Here is a 16,307-nt window from a genome sequence, read left to right as displayed (position 1 = left end):
AGCTGAAGAAGTCTAATGTTTTATTTGTTCTTATTCAGTAGCTATGTTCCACCCAGCTTCCTGTATTAAATTTTTCCCAAAAATATTATGGTATTTACAAGGAAAAATTGCAATTTTTTTTTGCAAAACTCTAGTATTTTGAAGAGATTTACTTTTTTGCAGTAGTGAAATTCAGTTTGGAAAATATGCAAACACAAGCATTCAGGAAAGAGCAAGGTGAGGGAAAAGGAAAAAATCTAAAGACAAATTAGGACAGATTATTACAGGAGGATGAGAAAGGCAAGAAAGAACAAAAATTGAATGTGGAAAAACGGCTGAACTCAATTTTCCCTTTCACCTTAAGAGAAACTCAAAGAGACTATATTTAAAAAAATCAGCTTTCACATTTATCCAAATGGCCAGCATACACTATACTCTACAGACAGATGTTTGAAAACTATCATCTTCATCTTTAAATAATATTTACTGACTCACAGAAGCACCCTGAGGGATAAACAGTTAAAATAACAGGGTAGCTCATATTATGCAGAGGTGAAAAGAAGTGTGAACCACGTGTTGCAAAACTGAAATGCTAAATGAAGCTATGATGTGTGGGAACAGGGCCACAGATGTTCAGATGTTACTTGTTGAGACTGGGCTCAATAGACCAGACTCAACAAACCACAGAAATTTAAAACTGGGGGGCTCTGATACTATTAAAACGCTATGACTTAAGAAAGCTTTAAGCTTTAAAATAGTAGCTCCCATTTGTCCAACTCAAACTTGAGATTATGCGCTTTAATTCAAACTTGAGGTTATGCGCTTTAATTTTATTTTTATTTATAATAGTGATGGTATCAGATACAAGCTCATACCAATAACAAAACTGATTGTTTAAAATAATAAAAATAAAACAAAACTTTAAATTGCTAGAGTAAGTTGTTTCATTTCCTTCTCCCACTACAGACTTCTTGAAGTTACTTTGCACTTTAGTGTATCACTTTCTTAGTGCTGAAAAAAGTATCTATATTGCTTAAGTAAGTTATTGTCTCCCTCTGTGCTTGCAGGACCCCACACAGAAAGAGAACTCTCTCTCTTCTCTCTTCCCATCTCCTTCTCTCTCAGATCCCATATTTATGTGCATAAACGTTTGTGTCTGTTTTTATGTATCTGTTCAGCAGCATCTATGAAATTCAAGTTCTGTTTAATTTTATAATTTTTCAAAATTAAGTATTTCTAGTGATTTATTTTATTACCTTGTATTGTTTATTTAACCCATTTATTAACAACAATTCCTTAAATCTTTGGTTATACAATGATTCAAGTCAACCTTGATTACACAAAAAACTAAACAGGAAAGCATTATAATCATGAACTATTGGGAATCCATAGGCTAGCTCATTTCTGTTTCAGTAAAATGTGGCTTAATAAAGCAGAGATAACACTAACTGCTGCTTCAAGGCCTCAAGTATAAATCAGGCAATGTCAAAGAAAGTGATGTATTTGGAGTCCTTTGAGAATAACGTTTGAGTGTAACATTTGAAACAACATTATTGATGATTAAGTTTTAAATAAGCATTAAACTTTACTGTGTATCTGCTATATTCTCAAGACATACAGTGTGCTAAATCCTTTACAGTCTTTCTTATATTTTATCCTCAGAACTCTAAAGTGTATGCATTATTATTGGCCCCATTTTACTGATAAACAACTTGAAGCTCAGATCATTTAAATAAATTGTTTGAAGATATAGTAAGTAAATTTTAGACACTAATTAAACCTTGGTCAACCTAATTTCAGAGAATAATTTCTTAAGTGTTTTCCAACTTAAAATGCCAGGTGAATTCAATTATTTTAGTAGTTATGTTATTATCTTAATATGTATTAGGAAAAAAAGCACATTTAACCCATGATTTCACAGATAGGATTTTGAGAGGAGACTATCATAGGCATTAAATTTAAGGTGAATTAATCTAAATAGAAATATTAAATAATAGTATAAATGTTACCCAGACATAGTAACATCAGGAAAGTGGAATTTAATTGACTGAACTTTAGGAAATCCTGTAACGACCTATTGTGCACCTCCAGTCAGTAGCACTGCTAAGTGGGTGCTATTCAGAACTGGTACTCAGGGAAGCTGGGGAGGTTATATTTAGTACCTACCACATTCCAGTAACAACTTACTAGCACTGTGTCCTCATGATGCTCTTGGGTTACCGAGGAACCATTCTCTATATATTTGGAATTCATTTCTCTCTTCAAATTTATCTGATCTATGGTTCACTACTTAAATACCATGCTATCTGGCAAACTATCAAACAAGTTTCCTCTGAAAGTTAACTTTTTACTGTAACAGCAGCATTTATTACCTAAACCATAGGAGTGAATAATTATGGTATTTCAGGCATTGTGTCACAGCCAGAATGTTATTTACAAGTAGGAAGGCTAAGTCCTTTAGATGCTCCCTAAATCATACCAGGTAATTGTGATGTCAAACTGGTTGTGAAGGTGACTCTCCTTTCATTACCAGTAGGAGTCATATCATTTTGAGGTGTATGTTTGTTTCATCTCATGACAAAGAAAAATTTTCCACTTACGTGGGAAATGAAAGTTTAATGACAACTTCATACAACTATTTAATTTTAAGTCATGTCAACAACTGTGAAGATTCATTGAGCACCAGTTGCGTACTAGCCATTATTCTAGGCACTGAGGATACAAAGAAATAGGCATGGGGGGAGGGTATAGCTCAAGTGGTAGAGCGCATGTTTAGCATGCACTAGATCCTGGGTTCAATCCCAGGTACCTCCATTGAAAAACTAACTAACTAAACCTAATTACCTCCCCCTCGGAAAAAAAAATCAAATGGGATCATTAAAAAAAAAAGAAGTGGGCATAGTTCTTACTCTTAGATATTTTATTATTGAGTGAGTATGTGTGTGTGTCTCTCTGTGTGTGTGTACGTGTGTTCCAGGCTGAGATGGAAGAGGAGGAGCGACACAGGGCTAGGGGAGAAACAAATAAACAGATGACTGTGTTGCAGTGCTGTGAACTCTGCGGTGGCAAGCCCGAAGGGTCTCCTTAGTGCAGAAGAGAGGCATCACCTCATCCAGGCCAGGGGTGCTTAGAGAAGGCTCCCTAGAGGAGGCATGGCCTGACTTGAGTCTTCAGGGAAATGTGAGGGTTGGCCAAACAAACAGGGAGAAAAGAGCATTCAGGACAGAAGAAACAGAACAGACAAAGACATGGAAGACACAAAGCTGTCGCTGTTGAGGAAGAGCAAATAGGTCAGTGTGGTAAAGGTTACCTTGAGCTGGGACTTGAACTCAGTGTTTCCTCTATACTATGTGATGCTATGCAGTCCGTATGAGCTACAGCCCGGAGCAAGCAGACCTACTGAGAAAATATCCCCTTGTCACTGAAGCTAATGGTATTAATATAAAACTGACGAAACTAACTACTGCATTTAATGACTCACTATTTAGAATTCCAAATCCCTCAAAAAGATGTTAACTTAAAATGTAATGAATGTAATATAATGTAAAAGTCACATGAATTCATTTATCTATTTACTTATTCAATAAGTATTATGACCCATTTACATGTTACAAAATTGTGCTGATGGAGAGATGCAGTGATAAGCAAGCTATGCCTTGTGCACCTAAACACATCACACTGTAATAACAAAAATGTTCTGCCTTGAGTCTGAAACACAAGAGACAAATGGCAAAAGCTGTTCAGTATAATGATGGCCTTATTGAATAGAAATGGGCTGCTCTGGCTACCATCACAGGTTTCCTGGTCTGCTTAGCAGTTTTATCCCTATCGTAGTGTAAAGACGGGCATAGATCAGCCTTGATAACACTATTTCATAAAATCATCAAGTATCTTTATATTAACTCTTTGCTCATTAAAAACATTTTCTGACAGTAATTTCACTATTCCACCTAGGAATAAAATGTATTGACAAAAACAGATGTGTCCTTGGCGTTCTAATCCCCATTTTCACCTAATATTACGTCTGACCAAGCAGGAGCTTGTGATTTAGGGCTTATGACTACTCTCTGAGGCCTCATCACTGCAGTAGGAACTAACACGGGACAACCCGCACTGCAGACTAGTGCAGACTAACACAGAGGGTCCAAGACTGAGGATGACAGAGTCCGCAAGAAGGGCACTTAGCTTTTGTTGCTTATTCAGTCAGCCACTGTCTTTCTCTTTATTTTATACTAATCGTACAAGGCAGTTATTACAGATGTTCAAACATAGAAAATAGAACACCCTATGTATCCAGAGTCCATCAGCAATAAATACATTAGTATGTATCTCTGAAGAATGCTTCTTTTTAAAAAAATATAACTTCAATGCCAATTATTACTTAAGTGTTTACAATAGCATCTTAACATCATTGAATACCTGCTTAAATGCTCAAATTTCTAATTGTCTTATATATGTTATTTTTCTTAATGAATCAGGATCATAATAAGGAGTACATATTGCAAATTGTCGATATGTTGTTTAAATCTTTTTTAATTTATAAGGATCTCCTTCAATTTTATTTTCCTTACTTGCAATTTAAATGTTGGAAAAAAGAACCTAGGTACTGACTGCATCTTTGTAGTGTCACTTGACATGTTCATTAGTCATGTGTATTTTCTTTAAATTAACATCTGGATCTAAAGATTTCTTTTAAATTCAGTTTCTCCTACATTTTATTCATTTTTGAAAAGATTATGTCACAGTTAGAAGTTCTATCAAGAGACACAGCCTCTAGTCATCCTTTTTTTGTGATGTCAGCAGCTATAGATGCTTAATGCCTAGATCTAAATTACTTTTAGAAGAATCAACTTATCTTTGCAACAATGTCTGAAGGAAACCTTTAGTTCTTCATATCCCCATCAGCTGAATATAGAAAAAGAAAAATGGATGCATATACTATTTCTTCTAGAAAGAAAGAGATGGAGGGAGAGCTAGAGCAAGAATGAGAGAGACACAGAGAGAGAGAGAGGTCATCAGAGATCACTTAATTGATGATCTAATTAAAAGAAATAACTACTCTTAGGAATCTTATAATTGACCAGTAATATCAGGCAAGTTATTTCATTGATAGTATAGAAATCCTAGTGAATAAAAGCCACTATTTTGATACAATGCTATAGTAGATATTTATATATTTTCAAGCCCCACTGGACCTCAACACAATAAAGATTATTTCTGTAGTCTGGAAATTGTTTCTGTTTGTATCTGCTTATAGTAAGACTGGATAAAGTGAAGCATGGAAGGCACCATGTCACATGGACCTATAATTAAAGTCCAATACGAAGTCAATAGTAGAAATTAGAATGCAGCTAATATATATTTCAGCACTATTTTAGACAACATGTTAAAATCGTCCCTAAACCAATAAAAGAAGCACAAATAGAGATGCAGTGAAGAGAGAATTCAAGTTAGGGAAAATTTTTTTTTTTTTAAGCTTCGAAGGATAGGCACTATTTGAAATAGACCTTAAAAAGAAATGTGTATGTTGAAAGGGAGATTGAAAGGCATTCAAAATGGAAGGTAATAGAATGAAAATGGATAGCAGCCTGGTTTGGGTGGAGAGTGGTGGATTAAAGACGGGTGAAAAATCTGTGAATGTGGATGGAGCCTATATATTAGTTAAGTATACTAGGTTTGGAGATGGATACTCTACAGTACAAGTTTTAGCTCAGCTTCTAAGTGGTGGTGTAACTCTGTTAGTATGGGTCATCTGAGAAGCACATATCAAGACAGCATTAGGCATGCAAGAGTTGACTGAGTAAATGCTTATGAGAGAAAATGGGAGGGAGCCAGAGAAGATCAAGAAAGTTGTCAGATCATGATTTACGCCACTTGTTAAGGAGAAAGAGAAGGAAGGAAGGATGGTTTTAGACTGCAGTGTAGCTCAGGAAAATTTATAAAACATTAGTAGTAAGTCCTTGAGTCCAAGTTGTTTGTCAGAGGAGTCTTGTATCTCCCAGTCATTGAATGGGAGCCCTTAGGAACTGTGACTTTGGTGCATACATGGTGATGGATTTCAGAGCCCAGCAGCTGAAGCCATGGTCAATTACACTCCCTACCCTGAAGGATACACTTTTGTGGCTTTGAGTAGCTAACTTTCTGAGTTGCAGCTCTGCCATTTATCAAGGGGAAATATGAATACTTATTTCATAGAGTTGTTGACAATCAAATGAGCACAGATCTATAATTTAGAAAAATTACAGTATAGAAGTTGTGGTTTCAGATATGATGTTGGTGGCTATGATGATTATGGCAAATAAATGTAAGGGTAAGAGTTTTTCTTTAATTGTGTTAAAAATCAAAAATCTATAAAGTCTTCTTGGCAAAAAAATGTGGTATTATCAAACCACTTTAAGAATAAAAAAAAAGCAGTTATTGAGAGAGAAGTATCAGAATAGGGAAAGGCACTGCCATCTCACGGAATTAGAGACAAAGCAGAGAAGTAGAGGGTATGAGTACAAACCAATCTTATAAATGAGAGATTGAATGAGGGAACCCTATTAGAAAATGTTCATATTAAATAAGGCAACATAATAGGTAACAAAATCCCGAACTCAAATGTTGCCTGTAATCATGAAAAGGAAGGAAAATATAAATGAAACACAGGAGAATTCATCTATGGACAGGATATCTGAGTTGATGTGTAAGGTTAGAGGAAAGAAGAAGCAAGCTTTATCACCAAGATTTCAAGTTAGTATCTTGGGACTGTTGATTGGGAGTTAAAAAAAAAAAAGCAAGTTTAAAAAATTAAAAACTTTAGGTTTAGATATTGTCTATCCATTTAAATTTTAGATTTTGAAACTGTGCTATTAGCAAGTTATTCATATCTAAAAATGAATGTTAGCATCTTAGGAATAAGTTAGATCAGTAGTAAATATACCTGAAATGCAATGGAATAGGAATGAACTTGTGACCAAGAGAATGCATATGGTCACCAAGAAAGTAAGTACAGAAGAGTGAAGCAAAGCAAAGTCAGGGCTTTCATACATTCCTGAATTTAGCTGGAAAGTACAGCCAGGGCTTTGTGGTGAAACTGAATGGAAAAGGAAAGTAAGAGGAAAAAAATTAATGAATTCAGAAATTTAGGAGGCAAATGATAAAACACTGGCCAGGAAAATACACCAAAAAAGCTTCAACATTGGAATCAGAATTGAAGAAGAATTAAATAAACTTGTTAATTAATCTATGAGACCACAGTTTCATTAGGTATAGAATTATAAGTATATAAAATAAGTTAACTATGTGGATGATAAGGCCATGACAATACATTCCTTTTCTAAGATTACTGAAAGAAAATGGAAAGAAAGTGATGAAACAGTAAGTAGTTTTGGGGCAGCAACATTTGGAGAAGTTTGTATTTTTGTTTATTTTTCTCAGGGAGTTGTTTGTTGCTCATCCCAAGCACCTTTTCAGACGGAGGGAAAGAAAATAGTTGGAAATGAAAATTTAAACAAATATGTGCAAATTGATAGATAATTTAAACGGCCATAATTGATAAACCAAAGTCCTAGGGAAGACAGAACAATGGGTAGGATTAGAACACAAGCAGAAGGACCAGCCTTGGTTAAAAAAGATTATCCCTTCTCAAAGGCTGCAAAGTAGAAAAGAGAGGGAGAAGCTGTGGAGTGATTTTAGGAATGAAAAAGATGGGAGATGAGTATTTGCATGTGGGGAGCCTTACATTTCTCCATTTCTCAGTAAATTAGGGGGTAATACCATCACCCCTTTTCTTATCAGTCACAAAATTTCCTTAACTTGATAATTTCCATTGCCAGCCATAATGTACTGATCACATTTCCCTTGCTCGTGCTCTTTAAAATGCCTGGAAACTTTTCTGCTCATTCCTGACAGTATTAATGAAATGATTCCATTAAGGCACAAATTAGGCTAATATTTTATTGAATTAATTTATTTAGATTGAGTCTGATTACTTAGGTATCATGACAATCACCATGGAAGCATTTGAATAAAATAACCCAATTAATTTAATAAATTCTTCATTTACTCTTGCATTCCAGATGTAATTAAAACAATCAGTTTAACCCATTAATATGGACTTAGCAACTTGGCTTGTCAAACGAAGATATAGCAACAAAAATGTCACTCATAAGGATTTTCTCTAGGAACATGATCAAGTCAGTTACATTCACACATTTTAGAATAAGGATGCATAATGATGTATGGTTATTATTTTATATTTAAAGTAAAATTCACTCTTAAGTGAAATTCTGATTTATTAACAATTTAGTAATACCTAATTTTGGTTCTACTTATGCATTAGTGAATACTATTATGCATTAAATCACTTCCTTTCCCCAAGGGCAATATATATATTAAGAACTACTGTCAATAAACTGGTCACTGATCTCAGCCCTCCTACTACATTTTCCCAGGAAAATTCAATCACAGCTGTGTAACAGAGACATAATGAGAGGGAAATATTTATATAGACTTTGGTATAACTGTGACCTTTTCAAACCAGAATCATTCATGCCAGTCTTCATTAGAGTTGAGACCCAACCAAGACAAAATTCAAGTAACAGAAGGAACACATTCTCTTGACAAGATTACTTTCAGTATTTTGTAGTCATAATTTGCAAAATAATATGGCCAGTTTTCCTGAACCAAACAAAATCATAGGACTACTGATACCCTGTGATGAAAAATATCATAACCTACTTCAGAAATTGGCAGCATTCATGAACTACATTTTGAAAAGCCGTATGTATTCCAAAAGCTATAAAGTGTCATTGCTTTCTGGTACTTTAGTAACAAACACTTAAACCTGAACACCATGAGGAATGGAACACAGGCCTTTTTTTTTTTTTAATCTGAGTACTTCATGAGAGAAATGATGCCTGTTAATCCATGGTTGGTAACTCATATATCAGGATTCAGAACTAGAAAGCAAGGAAAAGTAGGTGTATCTGCCTGAGGTCAATGTTGGTGACTTAGTTAATAAATTAATTTTTAAAAATACTAGTCTAAATTTTATCTTTCCTTTTAGGCTATTAATCTCAGCATCTTTCCTGTCTTTGGCAGCTGTTATCAACAATCCTGCAAATATATATCTGCCTCTATTCTCAGAAAAACTCCTATTCATTCTGGTGGGAGATGTCTTACAACGTCCCAACAAGGCGTCATCTAAGTAGAATGGGCATCAGTCACAAGAATGTCGGATTCTGAATCACCCCTCTGCTATGCTCTAAAGCTTCTTGGCAGAGAGAAAGAGGGATGTTTCTTCTCAATTCATCTCCCTTCTTTGTAGCACTGTCACAAATCCCTGCAAGAAAATGGACATGAGTCAACTGCATAACCTCATGGTCAGCAGTGTCCAGTCAAAGAGAAATGTGAATCTTCACAGAGGACATTAGAAGCAGCCCGGCACACATGCTCATCTCATTTGCTATTGACTACTGGTATCAGAGGAACCTTCAACCTCTGCCAAGGCCCTTCTTTAATGGAGCTAAAAACCTAAAAGGTTCAGGGGCATCAAAAAAATCAGAAGTCAAAATGAAGTCGCCTACTTTTGTGATATGACACATTCCTTCTTCTTAAAATGAAAATAATTCTGCAATAGTTCATAATTTATTTTAAAAAAAGATGCATTTGGCCTGCTTAAAGGATAGCATTTGGAATACATCTGTACTGGATTTTACACACATGCACATAGATACACACACAAATTTGCTACTGAAAGCCTCAGTTCAGCCAACTGTCTGTCATTAACTTTGATCACTTCTGATTTAGTAACTAAGAACCAGTTGGTATCCATATGGAATATTTCTTTATGGTGCTCTGGGGAAAATGGATTTATGAAGTTGTTTTCAAATTATATTCATCCTTGTTATATATTGAGAAAGAGAAAGGAGAAAAGAAAAAATTCTCATTTTCTTGTCCAGTTTGTTGCAAGTGGACTAAAAGACTACCCTGGACTATTTTAAATTTCTTTTATTTGTAGCTATGTTTTTGGCCTTCATACGTGTTCATTAAGTATAATATTACCTGGTTTGTCTGGCTTCTCAAAGCAGCAGCCAGACCATAACAAAGTGAGGGTTGAGAAATACTGTTAATAAGATCAAGATATATATGCAAATATGTGGGGCCATCACCACAGGAAATTATTTAGGAAAAAGAAGCAGTGCCTTGTTCAAAGCAAATCCGTGGCCACAAATGCCATCATTATTGTTACTTTCAACTCTGATATTTCTACCTTGCTTTTTCCATCCTTTCATTCTCCTATAATGCTTTCTTTTGTTCTAACTTTATCTCAAACCCATAGAAACCTGACATCAACTTTCTACTCTCTCATAGATGCTTGCTTTCAATTTTGTTTTTGCTTCTTCTCACATCTTCTCATTACACTTTTCCTCATTTTCTTCAGACATAGTGATATTCTTTTATTATCTTTCTCTTCCTTCTCATCCTGCCCTTCCAACCTATAAAGATGATTCTATATATATCTATCTATTCTATATATCCTGCAAGGAAGAAATTCAACTGACTTGTATCTAGCTAGAGGGAGAGGAGAGGAGAGAAAGGTAGGGAGAGAGAGATTTTGAAGTATTTAATATCAAACACATGCGACCTGAACAAATAGTATTTGGATCTTCCATTGAGAGATGGAATAGCTTCACCGCCAGCCCAGCCTTTATGTTTGGAAGCTCCCTGGTGTGCTCCTACTTTCTCCCAGGTATACAATTCTAGGTGCTACTGTGAAGGGATTTTGCACATCAAATTACAGTCCTCAATCAACTGAATTTAAGATAGACTATCAGGTGGACTTGACTTAGTTGTATGTGCCCTTTGATCTGAGCCTAGAGACACAGGAAGTTGGAGACTCAGTCAGAGAGAGAGATTCCTGCTGGCCTAGAAAAAAGCAAACAGTAGTAAGGAACTGTGAGTGGCCTCTAGAAGCCAAGAGTGGTCCCTGGTCCCCACTGTTAAAAAATGGGGCCATTCCTACAACTACTAGTAACTGAATTCTGCCAACAACTTTAATGAGCTTGAAAGAGGACATGGAGCCTCAGACGAGAATGACAGTGTAACCAACACTTGGTTGCAGGCTTGACTATAACCATGTGAAACTCTGAACAGAGAACATAGCTACACCACGCCCACACTTCTGACCAACAGAATCTCTAAGATAATAAATTTGCATTTCTTCAAGTCATTAAGCTTATGGCAATTTTTATACAGCAACAGAAAATAAATACATTCTTCATAAATAAACTTCAAAAAAGCAAGTTTTTCACGTATCTGTTGTTGCTTGGTTGGCCTGTAATATGCTAAAATTCTTTTTAACAAAGAAAATTTCATGATTCCAAAAAGAAAGGGAAAATATCTCAGAACACCTGTCTTATTGCTTACTAATACCAATATCTACAGGTATATCTAATATAGATGCTGAAATAAATTACCACCAGTATGTTAAAGAATTCAGAACACAGGAAACTATAAGCAATAAACTAGTATTGTAACATCACAAATATTCGTGGAGTTTGACTCCTGGATACTCAGTGAAGCCTTAGAATCACTTATATTTTAAAGTGACTATTTCTAAGTTCTTTAATGGAGTGCTTCAAAATACTGCAGAAAGGACAAACACTGGACTCACCAGAACTCCTTCTCCTCTTTTTATCTTGAGTGAGGGAGATACGTGTCCACACGATCAACGACAAGGACCAGGATAACAAAACTTGGGGGCAGACCCCATTCTTTGAAAGTTTTTCCAGTGTAATGTCTGTTGTTAACCATTGTCTCCCCATTGTGTGATATATATGACAGCTAATTCCCAATTCCCTCTTGTTTTCTTTCTAGTAGAAGCCCTTTTAGTTCAAAGATTAACAATATAGCTAGTCCTCAAGGGGGATTTTGATTTGTTTGAGCCAATTAGATAATGGCATTCCTTAGTCTAGATGTGGACATGTGAATTAATTTTTCTCAATCAGATTAAAGAAAAGAATGTTTTCCAGGTTTAAGGGAGAAATCTCCCCTTTCCTTTCCTACTAGCAGTAAATAAAACTTAATGGTGCTCAGATTGTCATGCTCAGCCATCTTGAAACCATGAGGACAACCAGCCTCAGAAGGTAGCTGAGTACAAAGAAGAGAAATAAGAAAAGGACTCGGATCTTTGATTATATTAGGCTTCTCATTACAACACATTTGGAGCCCATTCTACCTCTGGACTTCTAGATATATTAGATAAGACATTTCTTTCTTGGTTAAAACACTGAGTCGGGGGTTTTCTGTTATCTACGGCTCAAATATTCTAACAGATAATATGAGAGATCAATACTCACTGTCAGTATGCTGCTTAAACTTCAGCTGAGCTTTATTCTCAAATGTAAAGCATTTCAAAAGGCCTGTAGAATTTCATCTTAGTTTCCCAGGCAACTATCACATGTCACTTGTGGATGTTCTGAAGCACACAGGTAATACTCCATCTCATCACCTCAATTTTAAACCTGGAGAAAGACAAATGAAATGGGTGCCAGTAACTCCTCAGGGCTGTGGAGATAAAAGAAAAGAATGAAAATCCAGGAGGCAAAGGCAAGTAAACAATGTACTCTGCTATCCAATCTCCCCTTTTCTACTCTTTGTTTTCATTTCTCTTTTTTAATGCTGCCAATGAGAGATTCAAAATTAGATGTAAATTTTCCTTAGAGTTAAGCCCTTATTTCTGCATTAGTTTTCTGGACTCCCTTGACCCTTGTATATGAGTAACATCGCCTCCAACAGAGAGAAGATTCAACAATTCCAAATTCATAATCTAAGACCTTTTGTTCTCTTCTCCCCCATTTTATTCATAGGAATAAAAATCAGTTTTAGACCTGAAAAGGTATAACAGACTTTAAGGTAAATCATTTAAATGCTAATATGCATCCTCTCAAAATGTCTCTTCAATAGGGCAGAATTATATACAAGATGATGGAAATAAAATTGAAAGAATATTTTTGGTCAAATTTTATAATTCTTTTTTTCATTATAGGCCATAAGTTGGAGATAATTTCAAGCCAAGGCTGGTAGCTTTGTTCATAGTTTCTTTGGATAGTAACCAAATGAGACTTCCATTTAGGCCACAGAAGAAATCTCATGAGATACAAAACATTCAGAAAAGCTGAGGACTTCCCCGTACCCAAGAAACTTGGAAAGTGAGACCACACCTCACCTAAACGGTTCGTTGGTTCCACCTGGCTTTTTGGCTTTCACTTCTTTCCTGCTATTGTCTATTGTCCACACGGTGGCCAGCATGATCCTGTTAATTAGGAAACAGAACATCATCTCTGCTCAAAACCTCCAACAACTTTTCATCTTACTCAAAACATTATGGTCCTTAAAACTCCATACAATCTGATTTTCTACTAACCAGTTGGACTTTATGTACTGCACTACTTTCCTTCTCAAAGTCCACCCCATCCACCCTGCCTCCCTGATGTTGAAATCGCCAAGGCTACTTGCACTTAGTGACTCTGCCTTTGAAGTTCCTCCCAGAGATATTTGCTTGGCTCACCTGCTTCAATCAGGTTTCTACTGGAATGCCCCTATTTATTCAGATACATTCATGACTCCCTGCCCAGCCTAACAAAGTAGCAGTTTTTGCATAACTCCCTTCCCCTCACCCTGTTTCTTATTTTTTTCGTAGTATTTGTCATCACCAGATATATTACACAATTTACTGTCTATCATCCACAAAGATATGAGCTCCATGGTATCAGGAGCTTCCCTTCATTTGTTGCTACATCCCAGCACCTGGGACCAGTGCCTGGCACTTTATAAGAGCTAAATAACCATTTTTTAAACACACGAATAAACTTTTATTTCAATAAAAGTTGCCAAGAACAGTCACAGCATTATCTAGATAGAATACTGTTTTGACAAAAGCAATTTTATCCTTTAATTCTGTATAATGAGACTATTTCTCTTCCTTTTTTTTAAATGTTATTTTCTTTTAAAAAGGAAGTATAATATTCATTATAAGGAAATATGTATGTGCAAGTGTGCACATGTGTGTAAAATGTAAAAATGTAAAGGAAGGAAAACAAAATGCAGCTACAATTTCACCCATCAAGAGACAAGTGCTGTTACAGACTGTATAAAAAGAAGCTATCTTCATTTCCTGAGAAACAATTTAAATTAACTTACTCCATGGATTGAAACAATTTCAACTTTTGCTAAGAAACATACTGAGCAAAGCACCTTCAAAGAGTCATTGACTGTTTAGCACAATGTTAGGTTTGATCATTCACAAAGAAGAACACACATTTCAGATTTTCTCACTGGGAGTAGCCTGGTCTCCTCATACTAGAAGTAATAACAGCACTTTTCTAGGAAGCAGACGAAGAAAACAAACAGGTAAACCAACAAAACAGCAAAAGACAAAAACAAAATAATTTAAACAGAAATGTCAGTGAACTTCCTCTAGCATGACATTCAAATATAGTCATTAGTGGAGCTAAACCTTATTCATCTTCCCTAATGTCTCCACCTAATGTTAGAACCAATCAAAATGTCATTTTGTATGAAGCTCAAGGCCCTACATCTTGTCTTTGAAGCATAATCATATACATCAATTACAACTTCATATATTATACATATAATATATACAACAAATTTTGAAAAATAAATTTACATGATATCACATCTTGCATGGTGGCCACAGCTTTCAACTTTTACATAACTGACTATGCTATGGATTGTTTGCATGTTCATTTAAGCTTATAGTACATATTACTAATATTTCCATAATTTTAATATTCCAGTTCAGTTTTGACCTTTGAATTCATCTTCCTAAATAAGAAAATTCACTCTTTGAAATTAATTCATCTCCATTCATTTATCCAGCAAAGCAAGTTGAAATTATCTATTTTCAAGTGACCTAACATTATAATGCTTTCAGAGGTTTGTTTCATTTGAATTTTCAAAATATTATATAGTAGATGTTTTCAAATGACATAATGATGTAAGTTTTTCTTCTTGTTGACATCATTCATTATATACATCTCCTATACTCCCTATGGAGTCCTCAAAAGGCCTCCTTAAAATGTTACTGAGAAACATTTTAAAAAGACATGACATGCTGATATGCAAGAGTCAGCAGCTTAGGAAGGCCTAGTCCCATGTTGAAGATAGCCAGCTTAAACTGATTCAGTTCAAATCCAAAAGTTGAAATGTTTACAACATTCCTTGACTTTTACCAATTCAGAGACTTGTTTTCCAAAGTTTAATTGCAACCTCCATTTTATTAATAATATTCATTCTTCTTGTAGAACAGGAAAATCCAGAAATGCACAGAGGACACATTCTTTTGATCTGTCTAAAACTCATATCTAAAATCAAAATTTAGCCCTTGTTACTAAGAAAGATATGCCCATAAAGCTGCTGTCAATGGGATCCATGCTCTGAAGAGAGAAGCAGGGGCCTAATTTTACTTCTAGGAGATGCACCCTTAAATAAATCTATACTACATTTTCTTAAATCGCAATCTGAGATTGTGGAACAAACGATGAGCCTCCTTTATACATTTCTCATGACATTATAGGAAAATATTGTACTTCCAGCTCCCAAAATTGATGCCACATAGAGAAGCTAATGTCCAAGAGCAACAAAAGTATAGCAATAACGTTGACTCAGAGTATGCATAGCCCCATGCAATAAATCTGTACTTATTGATTGATGCCTCCTTCATGTTGAGCACTTTTCTAGGGGCAGGAGAACCAAATAGTCCTGTCACTCAAGGAACTTGTATCCAATAATCTAACAAAATCCAATGGTTTAACCAATATACATCAGGCTTAGAGTAAAGAGATAGATGATTTTGAGGGATTAAATCTCATAATGTATTCAGTCTTGCATCATTTAAATATTTCCTAAGCATCACCTGGGAGTACTTATAAAATGTGGATTACTTGGCCCACTTGCCATAATCAGAATCTATCAGATTACAGCCCAGGTATGCACTCTGTTGTCAAGAATAGGAAACCAGCAGAAAAGAGAATAAAAGGAATTTCTAAAACTCTCTCTTCTTTCTTTGCACTCTTTCTTTGTCAGTCTGAATCCAACACCCTCCCCTCTAGTTCACAGAGCTGAAAATGTTGTTCAGCTTGATGTAATAATGGTAACTATAATCATACAAATTACATATTCCACTCTGTGTGGTGCTGCACAGAGAATTGATGGCCTTGTGCAGGGCAGTCATGTATCAAAGCTGCAGGACCTGTGTAGAATTCAGGAAATGCCACTGCTCTCCTTCGCTTTATGTTCCCCGCAACCTTGCAGTCTCTCTC

General features: G+C 35.5%; 1 long non-coding RNA gene across 1 annotated transcript in view; it reads left to right on the top strand.

The window, feature by feature from the left end:
- The first annotated feature begins 12,439 nt into the window (after positions 1–12,439).
- LOC140697725 (uncharacterized) overlaps positions 12,440–16,307 on the top strand; it is a 31,412-nt gene continuing 27,544 nt past the window's right edge. Inside the window, exons 1-2 of the long non-coding RNA XR_012074998.1 lie at positions 12,440–12,573; positions 13,013–13,199. This is a non-coding gene — a long non-coding RNA (uncharacterized lncRNA). The remainder of the gene's footprint in view (positions 12,574–13,012; positions 13,200–16,307) is intronic.

Source organism: Vicugna pacos, chromosome 1, assembly GCF_048564905.1.
Source record: "Vicugna pacos chromosome 1, VicPac4, whole genome shotgun sequence".
Classification (NCBI taxonomy): domain Eukaryota; kingdom Metazoa; phylum Chordata; class Mammalia; order Artiodactyla; family Camelidae; genus Vicugna; species Vicugna pacos.
Note: the sequence above shows the minus strand (reverse complement) of the source record. Positions and strands in the feature narration are given on the sequence as shown.